This window comes from Chenopodium quinoa, unplaced genomic scaffold (genome assembly GCF_001683475.1).
Source record: "Chenopodium quinoa cultivar QQ74 unplaced genomic scaffold, ASM168347v1, whole genome shotgun sequence".
Lineage (NCBI taxonomy): Eukaryota > Viridiplantae > Streptophyta > Magnoliopsida > Caryophyllales > Amaranthaceae > Chenopodium > Chenopodium quinoa.
Window position 1 is genome coordinate 5,638,054 of NW_018742815.1, and position 23,530 is coordinate 5,661,583.

The window sequence follows — 23,530 nt, forward strand, 5'->3', positions numbered from 1 at the left end:
CAATATATAGGAGCTATGCGCTAAGATATAGGCAGAAATTGTTAGGGAAACCTAGAGAGAGTCATGGCTTAAGCTATTAAACCTAGAGAGAGAAATTTGGTAGGGTAGAAAGCCATTTTGGAGAGTTGTGAGCTAAACTCACTATTGAAGATTGATAGCCTTAAGCTATTAAACCTATCCTTTGTAAACTTTTTGCCTTTCAATCAATATTCAAGCTTTAATCTTTATTTAGTAGCAATATTAAATCAGAATTATTAACCAAAAGAATCAGTTCATCACAATATGTGCCTATCTTTTGTATTTCTTTTACTGTGAACTAAGTACGATTTTGGTTTGTCTCTTTAAAGCTTAGTTTTGATTATGAAATTCAGCCACTAGCATTGTGTGATCGAATCAATTGAATGGTTTGTAGTAAAATGGTTATCCCACATCGTTTATTTCTATCTAGCAGGTATCCGTATTTTATGTTTTTGTTTTTAATGCAACTTGTTAATTTAATGAAAATGGTTTGAGATGTCTAATAATTTGTTATGACTCATTTATGCTGCTTATAAAGGTTTCGTATTTTAACTAGTACGGAGTAAAAATCAATATTATTATTATTATTATTATTATTATTATTATTATTATTATTATTATTATTATTATACCTTCCAAGAACGAATACATTTGAGCGTAGAGAGGTCCCAAACCCTGATTTGGCGACTATGGCTAGCAGAAAAGAGGAATTTATCATTAGGGCTAAGCGCAAGAGCTGTAATTGGCTCAGAATCACCTTCAATGGTGGATTTAATCGACGCATTCGAAGAATCGACTATTTTGATAGAATCATCACAAGTACAAACGAGGAATGTGCCGTCGGAAGAAACAGTAAAGGGGCCGCCAGTATAGAACTGCTGCAATGATTGAGTGGTACGGTAGCTCTTCTTGTAGCTTAAAGCCGCCATTGTTGCAGTTGAGCTTCAAGCTTTGAAGGTGAGAGAGAGTAGCAGAGGAGAGTTCAAGAGGTTGGGACTAAAATTTCACAATTCTGAATAGGGTTTAGGGTTTAACGTTTGATTTTTTTTTTTTTTTTTTTTTTTTTTTTTTTTTTTTTTTTTTGTTATTTTGGTTACTTTTGTTGGTGTATTGCTTCAAATTAGTCAAATAAATTAGTTATAGTTTGCAGTTGTGGGTTTAAACGTGGCTAGAAATTAGGAGTTAATGATTAGTATTGTTGAGTTGTATCCGTTAGTGGAGTATAGTTAGGCATTTTGTGAATCATGTGATCATGCTCCCCTTATATAGCTTTAGGTTGTTATTTTCATTGGCTATATATAATGCCTTATATTACCGTTAATTAGAGTAGAGAAATCAATGCATTAATAAAATATTTATCTCTCATCTCTCTCTTTAGTTTCTACATGGTATCAAAGTTTCAGGTTAGATCCGGGATAAGAGAAAAAAAGAAGGGAAAGAGATGAAGAAGAAAAAAAAAAGAGAGAGAAAGAGAGTATTAACAAAAAAAAATTGAGTATGGAAACAAGCAACACAGCTTGATTTCATTGTGTGTGAGAAATTGAAAAAAATAAATATCGAGTGAATTTTTTTTAATTATGCATGTTTCTGTTTAACCATGGAAGTAATGGTTAGTTTGGTGTAGTGTTGATTGGGTCCCTTTTAGCCCATGTAATTGGATTTTAGTCCGGTAACAAAAGAGTGCAAAAAATTTTGAGGTAAAGATCGCATTATCTTTATGGGTGTGGAAGCCGTAATCAACGCAGAGACGGTTTCCAAGCAGATAACACCAAATATTTTTAGCATGATGCAAGGTGACATGGTCAATTGGAGAATAATGTCAAAAAGAGTTAATGGAGAGATGTGCTCCATTGAATGTAAGTTGATGATAATGTACATCAACAAGATCGAGAAATTGATGAGAAGTGCATCAATAAAAAATGTCGAGGTTTGGTTGTGCGGAGAGAAGTGCTCCGAGAATATTGTGTTGGTGATAATGTGCATCAACAAATTATGTGTAGGTGATGAGATGTGCATCACAAATATTAAAACGTCTAGCAAGATGTTATGAAATTTGAAGAGGAAGATTGCAAGCTCTTCTAAAGTTGAGTCAAGTATGCGGTTACGGGTCGTATTGAGATTAAAATGTCGACTTAAAGTCGTGAGTTCATTGTCGTGTTCAAGTTGTGATTGTGTATTGGTGGTCGTGATTCCGTAACAAAGTGAATTATTGAAGTAGTTTACATTGTAGTACAATGCATGATGCATGCTCTTTGAAGCAAGGGGGTGTGTTGGTGTATTGCTTCAAATTAGTCAAATAAATTAGTTATAGTTAGTAGTTGTGGGTTTAAACGTGGCTAGAAATTAGGAGTTAATGATTAGTATTGTTGAGTTGTATCCGTTAGTGGAGTATAGTTAGGCATTTTGTGAATCATGTGATCATGCTCCCCTTATATGGCTTTAGGTTGTTATTTTCATTGGCTATATATAATGTCTTGTATAATCGTTAATTAGAGTAGAGAAATCAATGCAATTAATAAAATATTTATCTCTCATCTCTCTCTTTAGTTTCTACACTTTTTATTTGGGATTTTTATTTGGTTACAGTAAAAGGGTGATTGTGTACTTTTGACTTTTACGCTATTTAGATTTGACTTTTATGTTTTTTAACTTTGACTTTTGCACTATTTAACTTTGGTTTTGACTTTTACGCTATTTAATTTTGACTTTACTTTAACGTAATTTGACTTTTATGATTGACATTTGATAAGTGTCATTTATGTCGCTATTTTTAGGAGTTTTCTAGTTAGTTTTTCATAGTTTTTCTATCTTTTTACTTGGTTTTAATAACGTTTTACTACATTTGTCATGTTTGTGTGTGAAATGTCGTTATTGCTCAATTTTGGCTTTTCTTGCATATTTTGGTGGCTTATGACATTAGATTAAACTTTATTGGTTTACTCTTATGTTTAGGAACACTTGGATAAGTTCATTTCTCAAGATTGAAGAAATATAAAACATAAAAGAACAAGTAATGAAGAAATGCGCACTTGATTTGCAAAGATCATACTTCAAACGCCTATATCTTTTTATCTACATAACATTTTGGGGCGATTCCAATTGGAGATGAAAGCTTATCTCGAGAGCTTTTCAACGACAGGTCATATGCTCAATTCCGATATAAAACGTGGGAGATATGCTCATTTGAAGTTGAGCAGTTTGCCCAGTCCGAGAGGAGAGGAGCGGGCGCTCTAAAATCTGCACGCCCGCTCCTCACAGGAAATCCAAAGTAAAAAAAAAGATTGTTTCCTCCAGATTTAGAGCGGGCGCTCCGACCTTCTGCACGCCCGCTCCTCTACGCGCTGCTCGACTTTTTGCGGAGCTTCCTAAGCAATTTAGTAAGGGCTATAATTTGCTCATTTTAGATGGAGAATTCATATTTTCAGTAGTTTTTAGGTTAGTTTTAGGTTTTTAGAGAGAGAAACTCTCAAATTTTAGAGAGGGAAAGTGAGAAACAGAATGGTTTTCATGGATTTTGGATAATCAAAGGAGGAATTTGATGATTTGAAGATCTCCATCTTATATCATTGAGCATTCTTACTCTCTTTTCTCTTTATGTTTTCTTTAATTGCTTGTTAATCATGTTTGAGTAGATTTCCTTCTACTAGGTGTTGAGTGAAACTTTGTAATGGTTAATTGAGTTATTTGAGATAAATTTGGTGATAATTGTGTGATTAAATTGATTGAATTGATGATGGCATGTTGTTTGTTTTAGATTGGTTTGATCTCCCATGATAGCAAACTTGATTGCATATTAGTTCTAGTTTGACAAGGGATTGTGAATTAGAATTTATATATTTGATTGCATTTTGGGTAAATTTCTTCTATGCACCTAGTCAATGAGGGATCTAGGCTAGGAATTTGAGAGATTTCTCTTGAGTGTAATTAATTCCCATTTTAATTATTTCTTTGCATGATTTATTATCAATTGGATTCTCATTGACTTGTTAATTGTTCAAAGTGGATCTTTTCCCCTAGTAGACTTTATAATATCTTGGTCTTTACATGTGTGTTAGTGTAGTTGTAGTGTCCAATATCCATAAACCGAATTCGGTGTAGCTTAAGCATTAGATCGAGAACAATCTAACATTACCTTTCCTTGTGGTTCGACTCCGAACTTACCACTAGACTTGTTTAGGGGTTAGTTTAGGACTATAATAAATTTTGTTTGGCCGTGAGGAGGTTACCCAATGACCTAATTTCCCCGCGCTCAAAATGACGCCGTTGCCGGGGAACGGTGTCAATGCTTGATTGTTTTTGATTGCTTGAGTCTAGGTCTTTGTGTATACTTTTTTTTTATTATTTTTTTTATTTATTTATTTTTGCTTGTTTTTGTAAAAAAATGGCAAGTAACTCGTTTCCTCAATATGACAATGAGCCTTTTTGTGAATATTTCATTAGACTTGAGGGATATTTGGACTTTAATTTTTATAGTCTTTGGGAGGCTTGTGAGATTTGTTATTTTGGTTTGAATGAGCAAACTAGGGATGAAGTTGAATGCATGCATAATGGTGAATTTAGAGCATTATCAATTGATGATGCTTGGGATTTTTATGTTTGGTTTTCTTGGGATGTCAATAATAAGGGTAATTATGATTCTATTATTGATATGCAATGTGTTGATACTTCTAATATTAGCATGAATTCCCATGATTTGTTACATGATCCCTTAAGTGAATCTAGAACACATGATTTCAACTCTATTTCCTGTTTTGTTCATGATGATGAGGTGCATGCTCAAGTTGATGCTAATGGTGTTTTTCAATATTTTTCATTATTTACCATACCTTCTTGTGATGTGCTTCGTTCCCTTAATGATGAATCTCATGTGTTTGATTGTGCCCCCACTCCCTAATGTGATGTATATGCTCATGATCTTAATGTTGATTTTTCCAATCTTGGTTGTACTTATTCTTCTCTTGTTGAGCGTCAACCTTCTACACCTTTTGAATCCCTTATTGCTGCTTTTGAATCTCAAATTAGGTGCATTGAGCTTGATAATGAGCTTTGGCCTAGTAAGGAAATGATTCTTAATTCTATGAGAGCTCAATTAGAGATAATGAAAAAGAATGAGGAGCGTCTTGAGGAGGGAAGGAGAAGAAAAGAAGAGTTAGAAAGCCAATTGTCACCCTTGATGCTTGTTTGTGAAAAATCCCAATTTAATGTGTGTGTTGAAGATGATGATGATGATTTTGAGCAACCAAGAGAGTGTGAGGATCCCATTGGTGAGCATATAAGTGATGGTGAAGGAGTTGAGAATGAAGAGAGTGTTGATTTTGAAAATCCTAACCCTCTTTCCCATCTTGATGAGTCTCAAGTGCATGATTGTGATCCTTTTATCCATGAGTATTTGGATTCATTTGAGATTATGTCTAATGTGTTTATTGAGTGTCAAATGAAAACCCATAGCCTTTTGAGTGAGTTCATTAAGAATGCTTCATGGGAGAGAGATGATATTGAAATGAATTTGCATCCATTCATGCATGGCTTTGAGATTTTAGGCTTTAAGGAAGTTGAGGGAGTTGTTGTTCATGATTGTAGTGAAGGGGATTATGTAGTTCCTCTTGGAAGTTGGATGTTTGAGGGAGATCATGATCATAAGTGTTCTTCTTTTGAGGATTCTATGATTGATTTTCATGCTCAAATTGGTGATTTGAGGAATGGTGGTGAAGAAGAGACCATTTGTGAGACCATTGCTCCTATCCCCTTCTCTCATGTCCCTTTTTCAAGGAATTTCAACCATATCCCCTACGCTCCTATATCCCTTCCTTCCTTTGTTAATGAGCCTATTGGGGACCCCCTTGCCTATGAAGATTTTCATGTCCCTCATTCGTCTTCTATTGAGGAAAAGGGTGATTTTGCCACCCAAAAAGATTTTTGTGAAGAGAGTTCACCTTTCTATTCTTCTTCTTATTTTCTTGAATTTTCTTTTGATTCTTCTTCTTCTTTTTGGCAACTCCCTCTTCACTTTCTTTTGCGTGCACTAATCTTGGTGCATGCCCTTCTTATATCATTTGCTTACTTGTTATCTTATGAGAGCTTGGACTTTAAGCAAGCCTTTTTCGGGAAGTAACCCGTGTTTTATTGCTTTCATTTTCTTTTCTTTTTAGAATAGATTTTCTCTCATGGAAATGTTTGTATGCCTTTTTCTAGGTACATAACTTGATATACTTTGGTGCATTGGTTTGGATCAAGAATCAAGGAAGTTTGGCACCACAATTGCTAGCATATGGAAAACAAGATTCAATTCTTAAAAAATGTGGCTTTGAAAAGTTTAATTGGGTCATTTGCGGGTATATACACCCACCTAAAATCCGGTAATATCTTTCCTTGCTCTTTCTCCATTGGTTGATACCTAAAGTGGCTTTGAAACCGGACATATGTTGGGTTGTTGGATTGATCTCCTTGTTTTCCCCTCCCATTGATTATTTGATTTATGATTGAGTGTATTGTCTCATTCAAGCTTGGGGGAGAGTATTCTATCATGTTTGGTGGGATGTTGATTCATATATGTCATGCACATTTGTATATGCATTTTCATGTTCTTTATCTTGAAAATCACAAAAAGATTTTTGTTTCTATCAAGGCAAATTTGCAATGTGTTTTCTTTTTGGCTTTCTTCCTAAATTTTAGAGGTGTGCACGGTTTGAGAATGTGTTAGGTTGACTCTAAGATATGGTATGCTAAGGTAGTTGGCTAAGAACTTTGGGACTATGAAGCTCTAGTTCACTTGCTTGTGGTAAGATGGAGTTGCTCTCTATAGTGGATATGAAATCAAGAGTTAGTTATTGCTATCCCTAGTGAGGTATAATTGTTCAAGCCTTCATCATACTTTGTTGAGCGGCATATTTGGATCCTTGGCTATTGCATTCTCATATCTAGAACTTGACTTTTAGCTCCCAAGATTGCGACTGAGCCATTTTAGGGGATGACAAAGACATTTCTCTTTTTATAGGATTAATTTTCAATTCTGGCTGTTCTTTAACAATTTTAGATATCCTGCATCAAAAGCAGTTAACTAACCTGAGAACCACTACAAACATAGCTGTCACATGGTGCAATAGCAAGTGAGTTGATATTCTTATCATGGGCTGCTACGACAGCTTTTGCTTTAAGGCTGATAGGCTCTTCAGTAACACTGTCAAGTCCTTCAATGCTCCACACTTTTATTGTACGGTGACTACACAAATAAACCAAATAAGCAAATTCAAAAATACTCATACTGTGAATAGAAGATCATATGAATAGTTTATTGCTCTAATTTTCATAATTATAATCTTCTCTCCTGAGCCTCCAATTATCATACTAAATTCAAGCAAGAGTCTACAATATACACATGTACACATCGACATATATCAGATTCCGACTCATCAAACTTCTCTCCAAAGTTGGACATTAGATATACAAGCATTTAGTAAAACCTTCCAAGAATTAGCCATAGTGTTCACCCGTAAAAAATCACAGACCTCCATGCACAACTCTTCATACAACCAAACCGGGTAGAGATAAAGAATACTTCAAAGTGTTCAGTAGTTAATACTTTATATGATACAAAAAATGGCAAGTTCACTAAAAGTTAACAATAGCAGACAGAGACAATCACAATCCACAATACTTGGTTCTCATATGCGAGACCATTGAACATTAATGACAGACTAGAGATACAGGTGGGGGGGCTGAGGTTGTAAGCAAAGGTAAGTAAGTAGCCACAGTGAACATCTTATCACATCAACATCCCCTAACTCAAAAAGTAAGGAAGTAGAAGAGAGGCTACTTGTTCCAGGTTGGTGGCAACAGCAAGAAAGTTTTCATCTTCACCTAAGAACTTCATATCTACTATCTCTTCATTGTATCCAATCAGCCTCTTACAGAGACTCAAACACAGATCTTCTTCAGAATGCTTCAAGGGGGAATAAAAAAGAAACTGCTGATCAGCAGTAATACATAGTAATCCTTGATCTGAGGGTAGCAGGCAGGCGGCAGTGAAACCTCTTCTTAAATCATTTTCATCAGGACTAAATGCTACATCTGAAGTCTTCTGCTCAAATAAACAAACTGCACTGTAGCAGAAAGAGGATGAGTAGATTATAAATAATATTATCAATAAATTGAAAAGTAAAACCTGCCTATATATATAAATAATTAATGCTAAAAAGTAATGCAGGAAACAACTCAACAAAGTTGTCAAATTACCCTTCAGTGTTCCATATTCGGACAATCCCACGTTCACCAGCAGTTAAAAAATAAACTTCTTGCATGATATTTTTGCTCTTCTTAGGCCTTTGTGATGATAAACTGTCATAGAATACAGTTCCAGAATTAATAACACAAACAGCTTCAAGCACCTCATATGTCGGTATGGTTGTCTTGCATCCATAGCTTTTGAGGTCCCACATATTAACAACCTACAGTAATTTCCAAAGTCATTTAACTGCAGATATAACATTTAAGAATACAGCCAGATCAATTATAGACTTCACAAGTTGATAAGATAGAGCGCAAGCCACACATATATCATTAGGGGTTACATAGCATTGTAATGTATCACGTCTCAATGCTTTATTCATTTCCCTAAAGACTGGGGAGTCATAATGATTCTTAAATGTGTAAGTGAGATAAGTAAAAGAGTTACAATACTCCTTCACTGCCCTACGATTTGTCAAGTTTCATGTATGAAATATATAATGACACATTGACACCATTATTGTTACGCCTCCCAAACTTATCTTTAAATCCAGTTTACCACATCTTCCTTCTGTATCAATTTCTTAGGAGGATTTTGTTGTGTGGTGTAGTCATGGATTTTGCCTTATTCTATCATGGAGCTTTTATTGAATTCTGGGGTGACTAAGAAAACAGTGGCGTATCCAGGAATTCAAAAGTGTGGGTCTGGAATCTTTTTTAAAAAATAAGTAATAGATCTGCGTTTAACATTGATGATTTCATGGTTGCCAATACACATTCTACACGCTAAATATCTTAAGTTATATCAATTTTGTAAAAATTATAAATAGTTGATATCATAAAAATACTTTTCGAGACTAATCTGACAAGATCTCACTTGACTCTATATATTTTTCCAACGTATAAATCACAAAAAACGATCAAAGGAGTATATGTACATATTGTAAAAATATAAACGTTGCAATTACAAAAAAAAACCATAAGTATAAATTAAATTTTAATAGATACTTTTGAATTCTTGATTACAGTGGATAACATATAACGTAGTAAAATAGAATACAATTAGAAAAAGGGATGTACAAATGCATTCGGATTTTTTATATACTTTGGGAAAGGAAGTTGGGTAAAAAAAAAAAGTTAGTGTAAAGGGGTTTGATGTTTTGCCTTTGAATGAGTTTTTGAGATATTGTGAGTTTAGAGAAGGGGAAAAAAATAATAAAGCATTCAGGATTATACATACTCTGGAGAATGAAGAAAGAGAGAAATTTTATTGTTGGTTGAGCTTAGAGAAGAACTTTAAACAAAAGGGGGAAAAAATAATAAAAAAAAAAGGCTAAAATAAAATTAACGTTGCTGGGAATCGAACCCTCGACCTTGAAGTCCAAGATCGCTCAAAGTAAACTCCATTCTACCACTGCGCTATGTTACTTGTTCCATCCAAATTTATGCGGACAAATTGTTTTTATTCGTTTTTTTTGCTCTTTTTTTTTCCGAAAATTCAGTGGCACTTGAACCCATTGTGGATCCGCCACTGCTAAGAAAAAGGTCATGCAGCAATCTTTTGGTGTATTTGGTTAAAGATGAATATTCAACTTTTTGGACCTATAAATTTCCTTAAATTAGTACATCCTCTATTTTTTTTTTTTTTTTTTTGACACCTTTCTATTTTCACGCTTGCCAATGCATGTTTTAAACGATTAATATCCCTAATTATTAACATTGTAAAATTATAAAGTGGATATTAATAAAATATACATTGAATAGATTCAAACAAGACCCCACATGAATATGTTTTATCGTATCTATAAACCACAAAAGTGAGTCAAAGCGTGTTATGTTAATAGTGTAAAAGTCAAACGGTGTCAACTAAAAAAAACGGAGGAGGTATTAAATACCTGATAACAAAATAAGAACATCGGGAAATAGAAACTTGACAAAGATTAATGAAAAGATAGAATATATAAAGATCAAATATCAAGAGGTGGGAGTTTAAGAGGCACATAGCAGGTCAAAGTTCTTTATCAACACAATATTTCTCATTCAAGTGATTATGCTCAGTCGATGAACTTAGCATAACAGATGCAACTTGGCTTGCAAAAATTTAACCTGAATCTCCAAAACAATTTTCAGTGAACATAGTTTAGCAACGACCACACAATCTACTTTCTAAACAGATTTATTTCATAAATAAACATCAAGGTAACTAAATATATGGAGTTGATAGTAATCTAAGTTAGGAAATTGCTTTAAACCAGATGATTGAATCTAAATTTAACACCTCATTTTATAGTTGTATGAGAGCACTTGCCTCAGGACGGATGTAAACTCTAAGAGCATCTAGGGGTTGGCTAATATATCTTCTAACTTGTTATGCCCTATTATTTTCCCAAGCTTCTTGCTACTTTTTGCTCCAATGGTTAAGCAACTTAAGCTAGTTAACTTGTTATGCCCTATTATTTTCCCAAGCTTCTTGCTACTTTTTGCTCCAATGGTTAAGCAACTTAAGCTAGTTAATTATTTTTTTTTTTTTTTTTTGGAAATTTTGTCTAAAACCACCCACTAAATACTGGTTTTAGTCAAAAACCACCCACTTAAAAATATGTTGCCTAAGACCACCCAAATACAAATTTTTGTTGTAAAAAATCACCTGGCTCAACATTCCAGCATTGACCACCATTAACTCCGACGTTGACTTGGGGGCATGTGACTTGCACGCTTAGTTTTAAAAGGCGCAAGGCGCACCAAGGCGCAAATGGTCCTTGCAGCCTAGGCGCAAGGCGAAGGCGTGCGCCTTTTGTATGCAAGGCGCATGAATTTATATATTTATTTCAAATTATTTTTTACTTTGATAGTACTTAACTCCAATTAAAAAGATTCATAATAAATTAAATAATGATATATGTAAAGCTAAGGTAGTCTGAATTTGAAAAAGTGTCCACTATTCTTCAATTTATAACTTAAACCTTAGTTATTTTTCTTGAGGCGCAAAGGCGCACCTTACCCAAGGCGCTTTGAGGCGCACGCCTTCCGTAGGTGACTGAGCCTCGACTAGCTAAAGCCCATTTCCCAGAGCCTGGGAGCGAGGCGCGCTTTTTAAAACCAAGCTTGCACGTGATTATTACTGACCACCCACCAAACCACATCACCACCATCACTAACCCAGCCACTGTCACAACCGCCACAACCACCCCAAAACCCAACGAATTCCACCTTTCACCGGAAACTAACCCAGGAAAACCCACCTACCAGCCACAAAACGCAGCCACCTCCACCACCTTAATCCACCCCTTCTTCAGATCTAAGCCCACTAACCAAAAACCCACCACAACCGCTCTTCTCCTTTTCCCCAAATTTACCCACACCACTTTAAAACCTACCCCCATCACTCATAACCTTAGACCCACCACCCCAATTACCTCGCCTTGCCTTGAAAACCCAGACCACTCTACCCTGTCCTCACGGTAATTCCTCAAAGCCAACCTCACAACCGTGTTATTGAAATAAAAAAAATTAGGGATTATCGAAGGATGTTGCTATTTAACAAAGGGGGGTAGTAATTTCAGATTTAAGGGCTAACAATGGAGGTAGAACAGAGAGAGGAAAGAGAAGAGCGGAGAGAGATAGATACAGGGTAGGCGAAAAAAATCGAGGGAAAAAAATAAAGAAAAGGGGAAGGGGGGATGATTTAAAGTCACATGCGCAGTCACGTGCTCGGGGTCAACGCTGGAAATTGAAATCAAGGTCGGAAAGTTGAATTGGGTGGTCTTAGACAACAAAAATTTGTATTTGGGTGGTCTTAGACAACATATTTTTAAGTGGGTGGTTTTTGACAAAAAACGGTTTTTGACGGGTGGTTTTAGACAAGATTTTCCTTTTTTAAAAAAATTTAAAAATAATATTAATCTAATTAATAATTGCCAAGCTAGCTTGCAAAAGCTAGTTAGCAAGATGTGCAACCATGGTGCAGCTAATAGCTAGGAATTTTTAATGATTGCAAACAGGTCCCTTTTTTCAACCATTGGAGTTGCTCTAAGCAATTGTTGGGTCAAGCCAAAAGAGCAATTTTTCAGTTAAAGGCATAAAGTTGAGCGAATCAACTGCAAAGCCTTCCCCCAGACACAAGCTTTATAAGAAGTAGTTACTGTAAGTTAGTAGAGTAAGAATAATTATTATACTGGAGTATATAAATGTCAGGACCAAAACATCATACTTCAGCAAATCGTGAAGAAATCTGCTTTCTTTATATCATGAACATATATTTTCAAATCATAAATCAAATTTTAAAGTATTTGACTTTGTGAGCTTTCAGCAAGACTTTTCTGAATTGTCTTCAATAGTTAAAATAATTCAGATTTCATCTTGCTTCACCATCCCCTTATGTAAAATAAGGACCTATTCTTTTCAACTTATATTAGAGCCTTATCAGTAATTCTTGTCAAACACTCAGAACATTAGTTCTTATCTCCATTTATTTCATAATAACATATCTGTAAGACTGTAACTGCATACTCATACAAAGATTATAAAAATTAAATATTTGGAAGTGCATCTTGAGACGAATTAAACAAGAATCCATTTGATAATGTTTTCTCCCCTTATACATAAGTGTAAAAATACGGTCAAATAGTCAAACAATCAAATTAAACCTAATCTTTTCAGACCAAAACACCTTACTTTAGGTGAAGAGAACAGCATTTATCTCTATGATTAAGATGTCTGACACATAGTTGAAGTTACCAAAGTTGAAATATTCTTGTACTTGGAGAGTGAAAGGAATATCAATCACAAACAATCAAGTATGAAATATAACTCCCTCGAAGTCTAGGACATTAAATTGCTACTTAGCAAGACCTCCACATTTTTTAGATTGATATGAAATAAAGACTAAAACAAGAGTCAGTGAGGATTCCATTTAAAACCAATTTTAGTTTTTTACATGAGAACTCACAAGCGGCCATAAACACCATGATTGAATGGTCTAAATCTTTTAAACAATTGAAAAGGCTATTTCGACAGCACAACCGGAAACCGGCACAACACGAATACGAAGTTAGTGAGAGAAAACACTAAGTCAACACGACACGACACAAAACCAACCCGAACACACCCCGTTTAGATAAAGTGGTCAAATTATGCAACTATCCAACATTATACATAGTTTTTGATAGATTTTGTGAACAACGTGAAATTGACAAGAGACCAAACACGAACACGACACGATTCAACTTATTGACAACTTTACTTTCATGCATGGATGATAAATTTAATGCGTTAAGAGAAGCCTAAAGCGTATACAAAGGCAACCGACCGAGAAATGGATAAATCTACAAGCAAGACAATTATTGATAAATTTCCTTAATAATAAAGGGTTTGTTCACTTCACATGAAATAAGGTGTTGTGGTTTGATTCAATAAGGTCTAATCTGACGTGATATAAATTTCTCTAGTGGTCTAATGTACTTGTTTAATTAAACTTTCACCGTATTTTTAGACCAATGTATAAAAAACAATATTATCAAGTGCGGTCTTGTTGAATTGTCTTAAACTGAACTTAATAATTTTCATAATTATTATATACACACGATTAAAAAAAACTTAGCAATAAAAATGGAAATCAAAATTTCTTATCTGGATATTTCTGACGAGAATTACTAACAAGTTTCCGAAATAAATTAAAGATAACAAGTCAAAAGTATAAACACTATTAACATATTCAATTTGAGTGTTTTTTTTAAGCCCAATAGGTTCTTTTTTATGGCTCATGGCTACAAATTACTTTTCAGAATCTATAAAATCCACGTGTAATTGGAAGAAATGTATTTACATTTGAGTAAGGGTATCAATAATTTCTTTACCAACCTTTTAGCTCAAAGTATATATGGAAAACAAGAGGCACAATAAATTACTAAAATGAGTTTTTTAAATAGCAAAGAACTGACACGCATTACTGGTGGACTTGCAAATGAAAAGACTCAATAACTTTGAATTCCAATTATCAAACAGGAACAGGAAGAAGCAAACCTTATCTCTTCCAGCACTAAGTAAGAACCTTCTATCTTCAGACATTGCCAAGGAAACTACTGCAGAGAAATGCTTTTCCATTGTTGCAGCACACTTCTTAGTGATAAGATCCCAAACCCGGACAGATGCATCATCACTTCCGGAGAAAAGCTGTAAAACAACGCCAAATACTAAATTAAGACATGCAAGATATACAGAAAACAAGCACTAAAAAGACATGCCTTGAAACAAGAAAATTCCAACAGATATAATAATGTCAGTAGCACAAATGACTGAATGGATTTACAAGTCAGTTAGACAGTAAAAATCAAAAAGTTTAGCACCATCAAAGGATGAGAAATATTGGAACAAGTCTACATCCGTGCATACATCTCACATATATTCAAGGCTACAAGCCCATCCCGACATGTCAAAACCATGCCACTAACACTTAGACGCACCTAGCCACCTACACACATCTAAAAGTCAGGTACCATTTTTTTCATAACTAGGGTGGCTTACGTGCACGATGAGCGCGGAGGGACTAGCTCTTGCGGAGAAGTTGTATTGGCGTGTATTTACATCTTTGGTTTGGGTAGTAGTTTTAATACTATTTGGTTTATGTGCGTTTGAAATCTATTAAAATCTTTATGACAATTATTTATTAAGATCCTCTAAAGTTTCACAAAATTAATCCAAAATTATTATTAAATAATAGTTAATCAAGTTGCATCCCTTCATATAATATTATTATCCCTTCATATCTTAAGGGGCAATTGTTATTTTAGAACTCTTAATTGATTTGCAAGTTTCAATAATACTTAGTATAATATTTCTAGGGTGGTTTTCTTCGGATAGAGCTTAGGTCATACGGAGTAGTAATATGTGAAATGTTGTAGCTAAAAACTTAATAATGTTTTAGTAATATGTGAAATGTTGTAGCTAAAAACTTAATAATGTAAGTTCTTTAATGTTCTACGACCATCTAATATCTATATCTAATACTAAAACAATAACCACTAAGTTGTAGTTTTCCTCTTAAATTCCTTCATTTTCTCTTCCATGATTAATACCATTTTTTTTTCTATTATTGATTTTCCTTGATTTAGGATTTTTTAAGTTCTTTATACCTCTTGATAACATCAACTCAAATATCACTATTTAATATGAATCGCATTTACAATTCCATAACATTGTTTATGTGCCATCAAACCCTTAACAATAGTTGCGGTTAAAGGACGACAAGATTGTAAATAAGAAGAGCAACCAGAAGTTTGGTAATAAATAGTCTCTTTGTAGTTTTGTACATACAGTTTTTTCTTTTTAACCATTAATAATAATAACATATGAAATACAGAGCATTAGAAGTTATTTTATATATATATATAAAATATTAAAAAAAAAAAAAAGCATTGCGAGTTTTTTGCAAAAAAAAAAAATAACAAAAACAAAACAAAAAAAACAAAACTTTAAATTAATTGATGATATGTTAATGAAAAAAATACATTAAATATATTAATGATGGCAAACATAATAATGAGGGTTGAGGGTTAAAATGTAAATACACATTTTTGTACACATTTGTGAGGGTATAATTGGTAGCACACTATTCCTAAAAATTATCGTATACTTCTTATAAGGTAGGGAAAAAAATGAGCCCACTATGGTCCAGAAAAGTTAATGATTTACTCTATAAACTCTTACATCCAAAACCAATTGAAAACCTTATTCTTTTTCAAGAGTACATGTTTTTATGTATTAGTGTATTACCCTCTCTTAGGACCTCCAAAGAAGTACAAACACCATCAACTAAGAACCCACCCTAAAACCCAGAAAACTCATAAAAACCAAAACAGAACTATGTGCCGTCGAACTGATGCACTTAAAGCAAGGAGGCAGTTAGTATATATTACTAAATTAGCAATTTAGAAGGAATGGTTTTATGCCATGAAGTCATAATTGATTAATTACACACGACTTCATCTCATATATGGCCCACTAAGAGCACATCAATAAATTATACTTCCTCCGTTCATTTTAGTTGCATCACTTGAAAATTTACACTATTTACATTCCTTACTGTAAGAATGTGAATAGTGTAAATTTTCTCATGTGGGGTCTTGTTAGTTTTTTCTTTTCAATTTATATTTTCACAATATCTAATTCTTACATTTTTTCACTTATCTATATTTGAAGGTACGTATAGTTAAAACTATGCATTGGCAAGCCTGAATAGCACAGTGTTGCAATTAAAAGTATACGGAGAAAGAACATACATCAAACAAGTGTAATAACTAATTCTAGACTAAATCTAAAGGGCTAATGGTTCTAAGGCAACTTCAAAAGGTAATGCAACTTAGAACAAGCTCAAAATAGAGAATAAAATATATTTCCTCCGTCCCTAAATTACATTCCTCCTTTCTATTTTTGGTAAGTTTTTTTAGTAAATCAACTCTCTTTTTCTGTTTTATATTTAATGCTTTCTCACTCATCCTTACCTAATCTCACTCATAATCCTTGTGCCAAATTACAATGAATATGATTGGTTAAAACTTTTTAATTAGGAGCATGTGATTGGTCCTTTTTTTTGCAAAGGATTGATGACTTGTCATGAGTAATAACTAATCTATCTTTGTACTTCCCATTACATTATCTAATTATTGTTATTTGTCTTATTCTTCCCTCCTTAATTTCCGTGTAAATTTCCAAAGAGAAATGTAATTTAGGGACGGAGGGAGTAAAAACAATGAACATAAATATCAGCACACAATAAATATCCTAGATAAAAGCAAAAAAAATCACCCCAAAAACCAAACTCAAGTAATTAATTAACAAAGTCAAAATTATTAACACTTACAAGAAGGCAATCAGGATCAGGATGAAACATGATGCAAGTGACATCCCCTTTGTGTCCTTTAAAATAATGCGTGCAAAATCCACCATCAACGTCCCAAGAACTTTCCTATCAGCTCCAGCAGTTACTAGCAATCCTCCTGATGCATCACATGACATAGCCATCACTGGCCCGTCATGTCCCTTCATCAAAATGTAACATCCAATTTTCAGACCAAGACAAGGTAACAAACAAAATCCTTTTGCCAATTCTAGATTAACACAAACTAACAAAAAGATTTTAAATTTAATTACTACCTCGGTTTCATAATATGTGCAACAATTACTAAAAAAAATTGCTGCTTCACATTATATGCAACAAATGCTTTATTCCTTTTTGAGTTGTCATTTCTCTCTATCGCTCTCCTCGTCGAATACATCCACAAATTTATATCCAAGAGTTCATATCGTGGCCTTTGTTGCACATAATATGAAACGAAGGTATTCTTAAACCAATTTCAGTATTCACTAATCACCTAGATTAATTAAACTACCCGCGCATACACAGCACAACACCAAATGTATAAAAACATTACACAAAACTAACCATTACACTAAGCAACACACATATAAGAATAATGAATCAAAATCTAAAATAAAAATCAATATTATTATTATTATTATTATTATATTATTATTATTATTATTATTATTATTATTATAAAGAATACATTTGAGCGTAGAGAGGTCCCAAACCCTGCTTTGGCGACTATGGCTAGCAGAAAAGAGGAATTTATCATCAGGGCTAAGCGCTAAGCGCAAGAGCTGTAATTGGCTCAGAATCACCTTCAATGGTGGATTTAATCGACGCATTCGAAGAATCGACGATTTTGATAGAATCATCGCAAGTACAAACGAGGAATGTGCCGCCGGAAGAAACAGTAAAGGGGCCGCCAGTGTAGAACTACTGCGATGATTGAGTGGTACGGTAGCTCTTCTTGTAGCTTAAAGCCGCCATTGTTGCAGTTGAGCTTCAAGCTTTGAAGGTGAGAGAGAGTAGCAGAGGAGAGTTCAAGAGGTTGGGACTGAAATTTCACAATTCTGAATAGTAGTGCTGTCAAATTTCAAACCGAAATCGTTTAACTGCCCAAAACCAACCGACCCAAATGAGAACCGAACCGATTAAAAACCGAAAACCGACCCGAACCGTATTTTAGTAAACCCGAAACCGAATCGACCCGAATAATGTTAAACCGTATAAGAACCGAACCCGTTAACAAACTGAACCAAATATAAAACGAACTGAAAGAAAACCGAACCGAAAAAGAACCGAACCATATCTAACCCAAAACCGGTTCCAACCCGAAACCGTTTAAACTGGCAAAAAAACCGCTTACACCGAACCGTTAGCAAACTGCTAGCCGTTTGCACCGAACCATTTAAAAACCGAACTGATTGTAAACCGAACTGAACCGTTTATGAACCAAACCGCTTCTAAATCGAACCGTTTACAAAATTTTTTATATAATTAAATGGATTTTTTTTTTTTTGACGGGAATATAATTAAATAGATTAAATATTAGAAATCTTAGAATATTTTTTAAAAAATAGCAAGGCAAATCATTCATTAAGGATAATCAGTGCTCACAAACAAGAGCAAAACAAGCAGGCTCAGGCCCTGCCTCAAACTATTAGCAACACTACTGCCTCTAGTCATGTATACATTTGAGGTGATGAAACCAAATGAACAAAAAGCTTGTAATATTAAGTACCAAGGCTTGGCTGAAGGCGTAATAAATAAAATTAATTCACAGAGACTATTAAGCATATGATTATATTAATTCTGTGAGTAATAATGAAATAAAGATGGGAGTGTGCTAGTGACATGAATATACTATTAGGCTATGTTTTAATTCAGATTCAACTATAATTTGACTATTGAAAATATTCCACGATAAATACAATTGAGCATAGCCCTGATAATTTGTAAATTGCAGTATAATGGAACCAACAGAACTCGCTTATTATCAACATTAATTTAGAAAGTTCAGTCTCCATGTCTTGCGAACGATTTTTGATTATGAATGCCACCATTATTTCCAAAGAAAAGCAGAAACATCCAAATTCAAACAATATATCATCATAATTTTCGAATTCAAACATAGTGGTAGTGACTTGTTGTTGAGAAGAATCTTGATTCTGAACAGTGTCTTGAGAATCTATAGTTTGCTCATCATAATTTCCAAACCCTTGCTCCATTACTTAAAAAACAGAAACAAAACAACACATTTCATCATAAGTGGATGTAGTTGAGCAAACCATATTCCATTATATGTCAACTCATCAGCAAAGAACATGGTATATATTCAAAACTGACCAGAATTCTTATTATTTTAGCACTATTGATAGTTTGATACCAGTCATACCACATTTGAAAGAAAATCAATGTAAGGCCACATATTGATACATATAGATGCTGGCCATTTTATCTGATCAGGGATAATACATAGTGTCAATTTAATTAATTTAATTAATTTTCACCGTAATATTTCACAGCAGCAACTAATAGAAATGTACTGAACAAAACAGTGTGTTAAATTTAATGTATGAATAAACCAAAGTTCAGGCAATAATGTTCTTAATAAACTTTTAAAAATCGCCGGCAAAACAGAGCATTTAGTCACCTAGAGACAATGAAGCCAGCCACCTTGTATAAAACTTGCTATAGCAGCTGGAGCACAAAAACTCAGAATACTGCATGTAATAAGTTATATATCCTTAATTCCTTATAAACAAAACCCCATTCTTCAACACTTTCAGTCAATTTATTCATTTATATATATAAAATCAACAACTTGGCCATCTTTTATATACTGTTACTATCATCCATTCATCCCCAAATTTACATTTTGAATTGCCATGCATTACAAGAAATACATATACAAAATATAAATGATAAAAAAAAAAAAAAAAAAAAAAAAAAAAAAAAAAAAACAATTCATACCAACAAAAATATCAATTAAAATCGAGAAAGAGAGAGTGGTTACCTGAATTTGGAGATTTAGGGCAGCAAACACCGATGAGAAAGAGGCAGAATCAGGACAGCTTCAAGGTCCGCCGTGAATGAATGTATGAGGGAGACGGAGAGGCGCTGAGCCCATGAGAATGAGAGGCGCCGTGAGCCCGGGAGTGGTAAAGTGAGAGTGGTAAAGTGAGAGTGAGAGTGAAAGGGTTTCATGTAAATCTAACCATTGGTTTTTTAATCTATGGTTCATAATGGTGATCTGTGTGTGTTGTGGGAGGAAGAATCTAACCATTGATTTTTTTAATCTATGGTTGAGAGTGGTGATCCGTGTGTGTTGTGGGAGAAGAATCTAACCATTGATTTTTTAATCTATGGTTGAGAGTGGTGATCCGTGTGTGTTTGTATGTTGTACATTCATGTACAAAAATATTATTCCCTTAATTCTTTAGTATTTTTTTGCCCCATTTGATCGGGATCAGTGTTCAAGACATGTATTAAAACATCTACTAGTATATCTTTATTTTCATACACGTAAAAATTATAAAAACGTTATATTAATAAAATATATAAATAGATAAATTTAAAAAGATCACTAATGAGTCTATAACTTTGTACTAATACATACGAATAACAATGATACGAATATTTAACTATGAGATGGTTAGATGCCATGTGTTAATAATGTGTACATATGATCGATTGAACTAATCAATATTACCTTGTTAATTAGTCATTAGTGTTTTCTTTCATTATACAAATCAAAGCACTTTGTAATATCTTCATAATTTCATGAAAATATATAATGATAAACGAGTCATAATTATCAGTCTTGTTGACTAATCAAGTATCGAATTACCAAATTGCAAATTTCCATTTCACAAGAACTCATCAAATCATGATTATAAATACTATGCGTAGTATATAAATGATTAAATAAGAAGCATATAATAACCTAATTGTAAAACAATAATACATTAATACACTAACTCTTATAATCTACTTCGTAATAAACTAGTAAAATCAGTATGACTAAACTTGAAACAGAACATAATATGTAATTATAAAATCAATGAGAATTTGTTTATAATATGATGCCTAAATAAGTAAATATGAAATGATTCGCGACTTTATATAAAACTTGTGAACGCAAAAGGTTAACAAGTACTATCAAATTTCAAACCAAAACCATTTAATTGCCCGAATCCAAACAACTCGATAAACAATTTATTTTTTGAAACTGAAAACCGACCCGAACCGTAATTTAGTAAACTTGAAACGGAACCGATATGAATAACGTTAAAGTGGTTAAACCATCGAAGAACCGAACCAGTTAAAAACTGAACCGAAAAAGAACCGAACCAGTTAAAAACTGAACCGAAAAAGAACCGGACCAGTTATAAACTGAACCAAAAAAGAACCGAACTGTTTCTAACCCGAAACTGTTCCAAACCCGAAACTGTTTGAATCGGGATAAAAACCGTTTACACCGCACCGTTAACAAACCGTAACCTGTCTGCACCGAACCGTTTACTACCCGGACTGTTTACAACCCGAACCGAATTAAAACCGCTTAATAATAAACCGAAACCGAATCGAACCGATAACTATTTAAACCGAACCAAAACCGACCCGTGAGACAATTAAACCGATTTCAAACCGACCCGATTAAATACCGAACCGATTTCAAACCGAACCGAAATCGAACTGTCAAACCATTTTGACAGTGCTACTGAATAGGGTTTAGGGTTTAACGTTTGATTTTTTTTTCTTTTTTTTTTTGTTTTTTGGTTACTTTTTATTTGGGATTTTTTTTTTCGCCGGAGGGTACGAGTAAAAGGGTGATTGTGTACTTTTGACTTTTACGCTATTTAGCTTTGACTTTTATGTTTTTTAACTTTGACTGTTGCGCTATTTAAGTTTTGTTTTGACTTTTACGCTATTTAATTTTGTCTTTACTTTAACGTGATTTGACTTTTATGATTGACATCTTACTTTGTATAATTTAAGAATCGTTTTTGCAACACTTAACCCTATCACTCCAACCCTAACTTTCAATTCTCATGCACTCTTTTTTTTTTATATATAATTATTTTTATTTTTTTATGTGTGTTTAATAAAATAACTTCCAAATAACTGCATGCTACAAGTTTACAATTCCAAATTAACACTTATCCATAACTTCCTTAACTGAAAAAAAAAAACTATAACTTCCACTTATACTATTTTTTCCCTAAACATACGTATATCTCGTGCATTAGCACGGGTACATTCTCTAATATATAATTTAAGAGTCGTTTTAATGAGAGCGTTCAAGAACCCAAATACTCGTCTCACATTCACTCCCTCTAATTTAAGAGTCGTTTTAATGAGAGCGCTCCAGAACCCAAATACTCGTCTCACATTCACTCCCTCTTAAATACACTAATCCCTTCAAAAATACCTACTACACGGAGTACTTTCTAATTTAAAATTTTAAAAACAATTACACTTTCAAAAAAAAATAATAATAAAAAAATAACATAATAGTTACCCACTACAAACTATCCATTACCGTCAGAATAGCACACTTTACATGGTTATAATATAAACTACCCATAAAATTCATACTTTTTCATTTCATAATCTCTACTACAATAGCACACTTTTTGTTCTCTTCTTAAATTTCCATACTCCATGGTAACTAGCACAAGATTAATTGATTAAGTTTTTTTTTTTTTTTTTTTTTGGTGAAAAGGAGCAGATATATTACGCCATTATAGGCTTGAAAATAGCAGTTAGGTAATTACAGGACATAGTAAGCATCATAGAGCTAACTAGCTAGAGTTTGTGTCCATGAGAGTTCCAAAAGTGGGTCTATTGTTTACCCCTACACAACTAGAAGGATAGGGAGGATCATATATTACATTAAATCGATCCAAAAACAAAAGATTGTTGCTAAAAACTTCAGACAGAGTTAGAAACCGCCCTGCTTCTTTGGCTAGAAAATCTGCTTCCTTCACCTTCTTCCTCGGCACATTCATTAGCAATATGGATGGATTTTCTTGAGCTAGGTCCCTGCACATATCATATATGAAGCATGCTTCATCAGTTGGGGTCTGAATTGAGTTAATACACAACACCCCTCTTTGGCAGTCAGAAAAAATACAGATTGAAGTCCATCCCATATTAGCACATAGAGACATAACAGCTAACATAGCAAACAGTTCAGCTTGAAGAGCATTAACAACTGTTATGTGGACCCCTACACCCAGGACCCATTCCCCTTTATCATTCCTACATAAGCAGGCTATACCAGCAGAAGATGATTTAGCATAGAAAGCAGCATCCACAAAAATGGAGAACTTAAGGAAAGGGGTGGGTTTACTGATCAGAGGTTTTGAGGGACTTATGCCCTTGTCACAAATAAAGGAAATATCTTGTATTAAGGCTTTA

The 23,530-nt window shown here is 33.8% G+C and overlaps 1 long non-coding RNA gene and 1 pseudogene across 1 annotated transcript; both read right to left on the reverse strand.

Moving 5' to 3' along the window:
* Window positions 1-7,318: 7,318 nt before the first annotated feature.
* Window positions 7,319-17,976, reverse strand: LOC110725519 (annotated as a pseudogene).
* Window positions 17,977-18,259: 283 nt separating this feature from the next.
* On the reverse strand, window positions 18,260-20,616 carry LOC110725878. The gene is made up of 2 exons (XR_002512245.1): window positions 20,121-20,616; window positions 18,260-19,334 (listed from the first exon to the last, which is right to left on the reverse strand). It is a non-coding gene; the product is annotated as an uncharacterized LOC110725878 (long non-coding RNA).
* Between the last annotated feature and the right edge of the window lie 2,914 nt (window positions 20,617-23,530).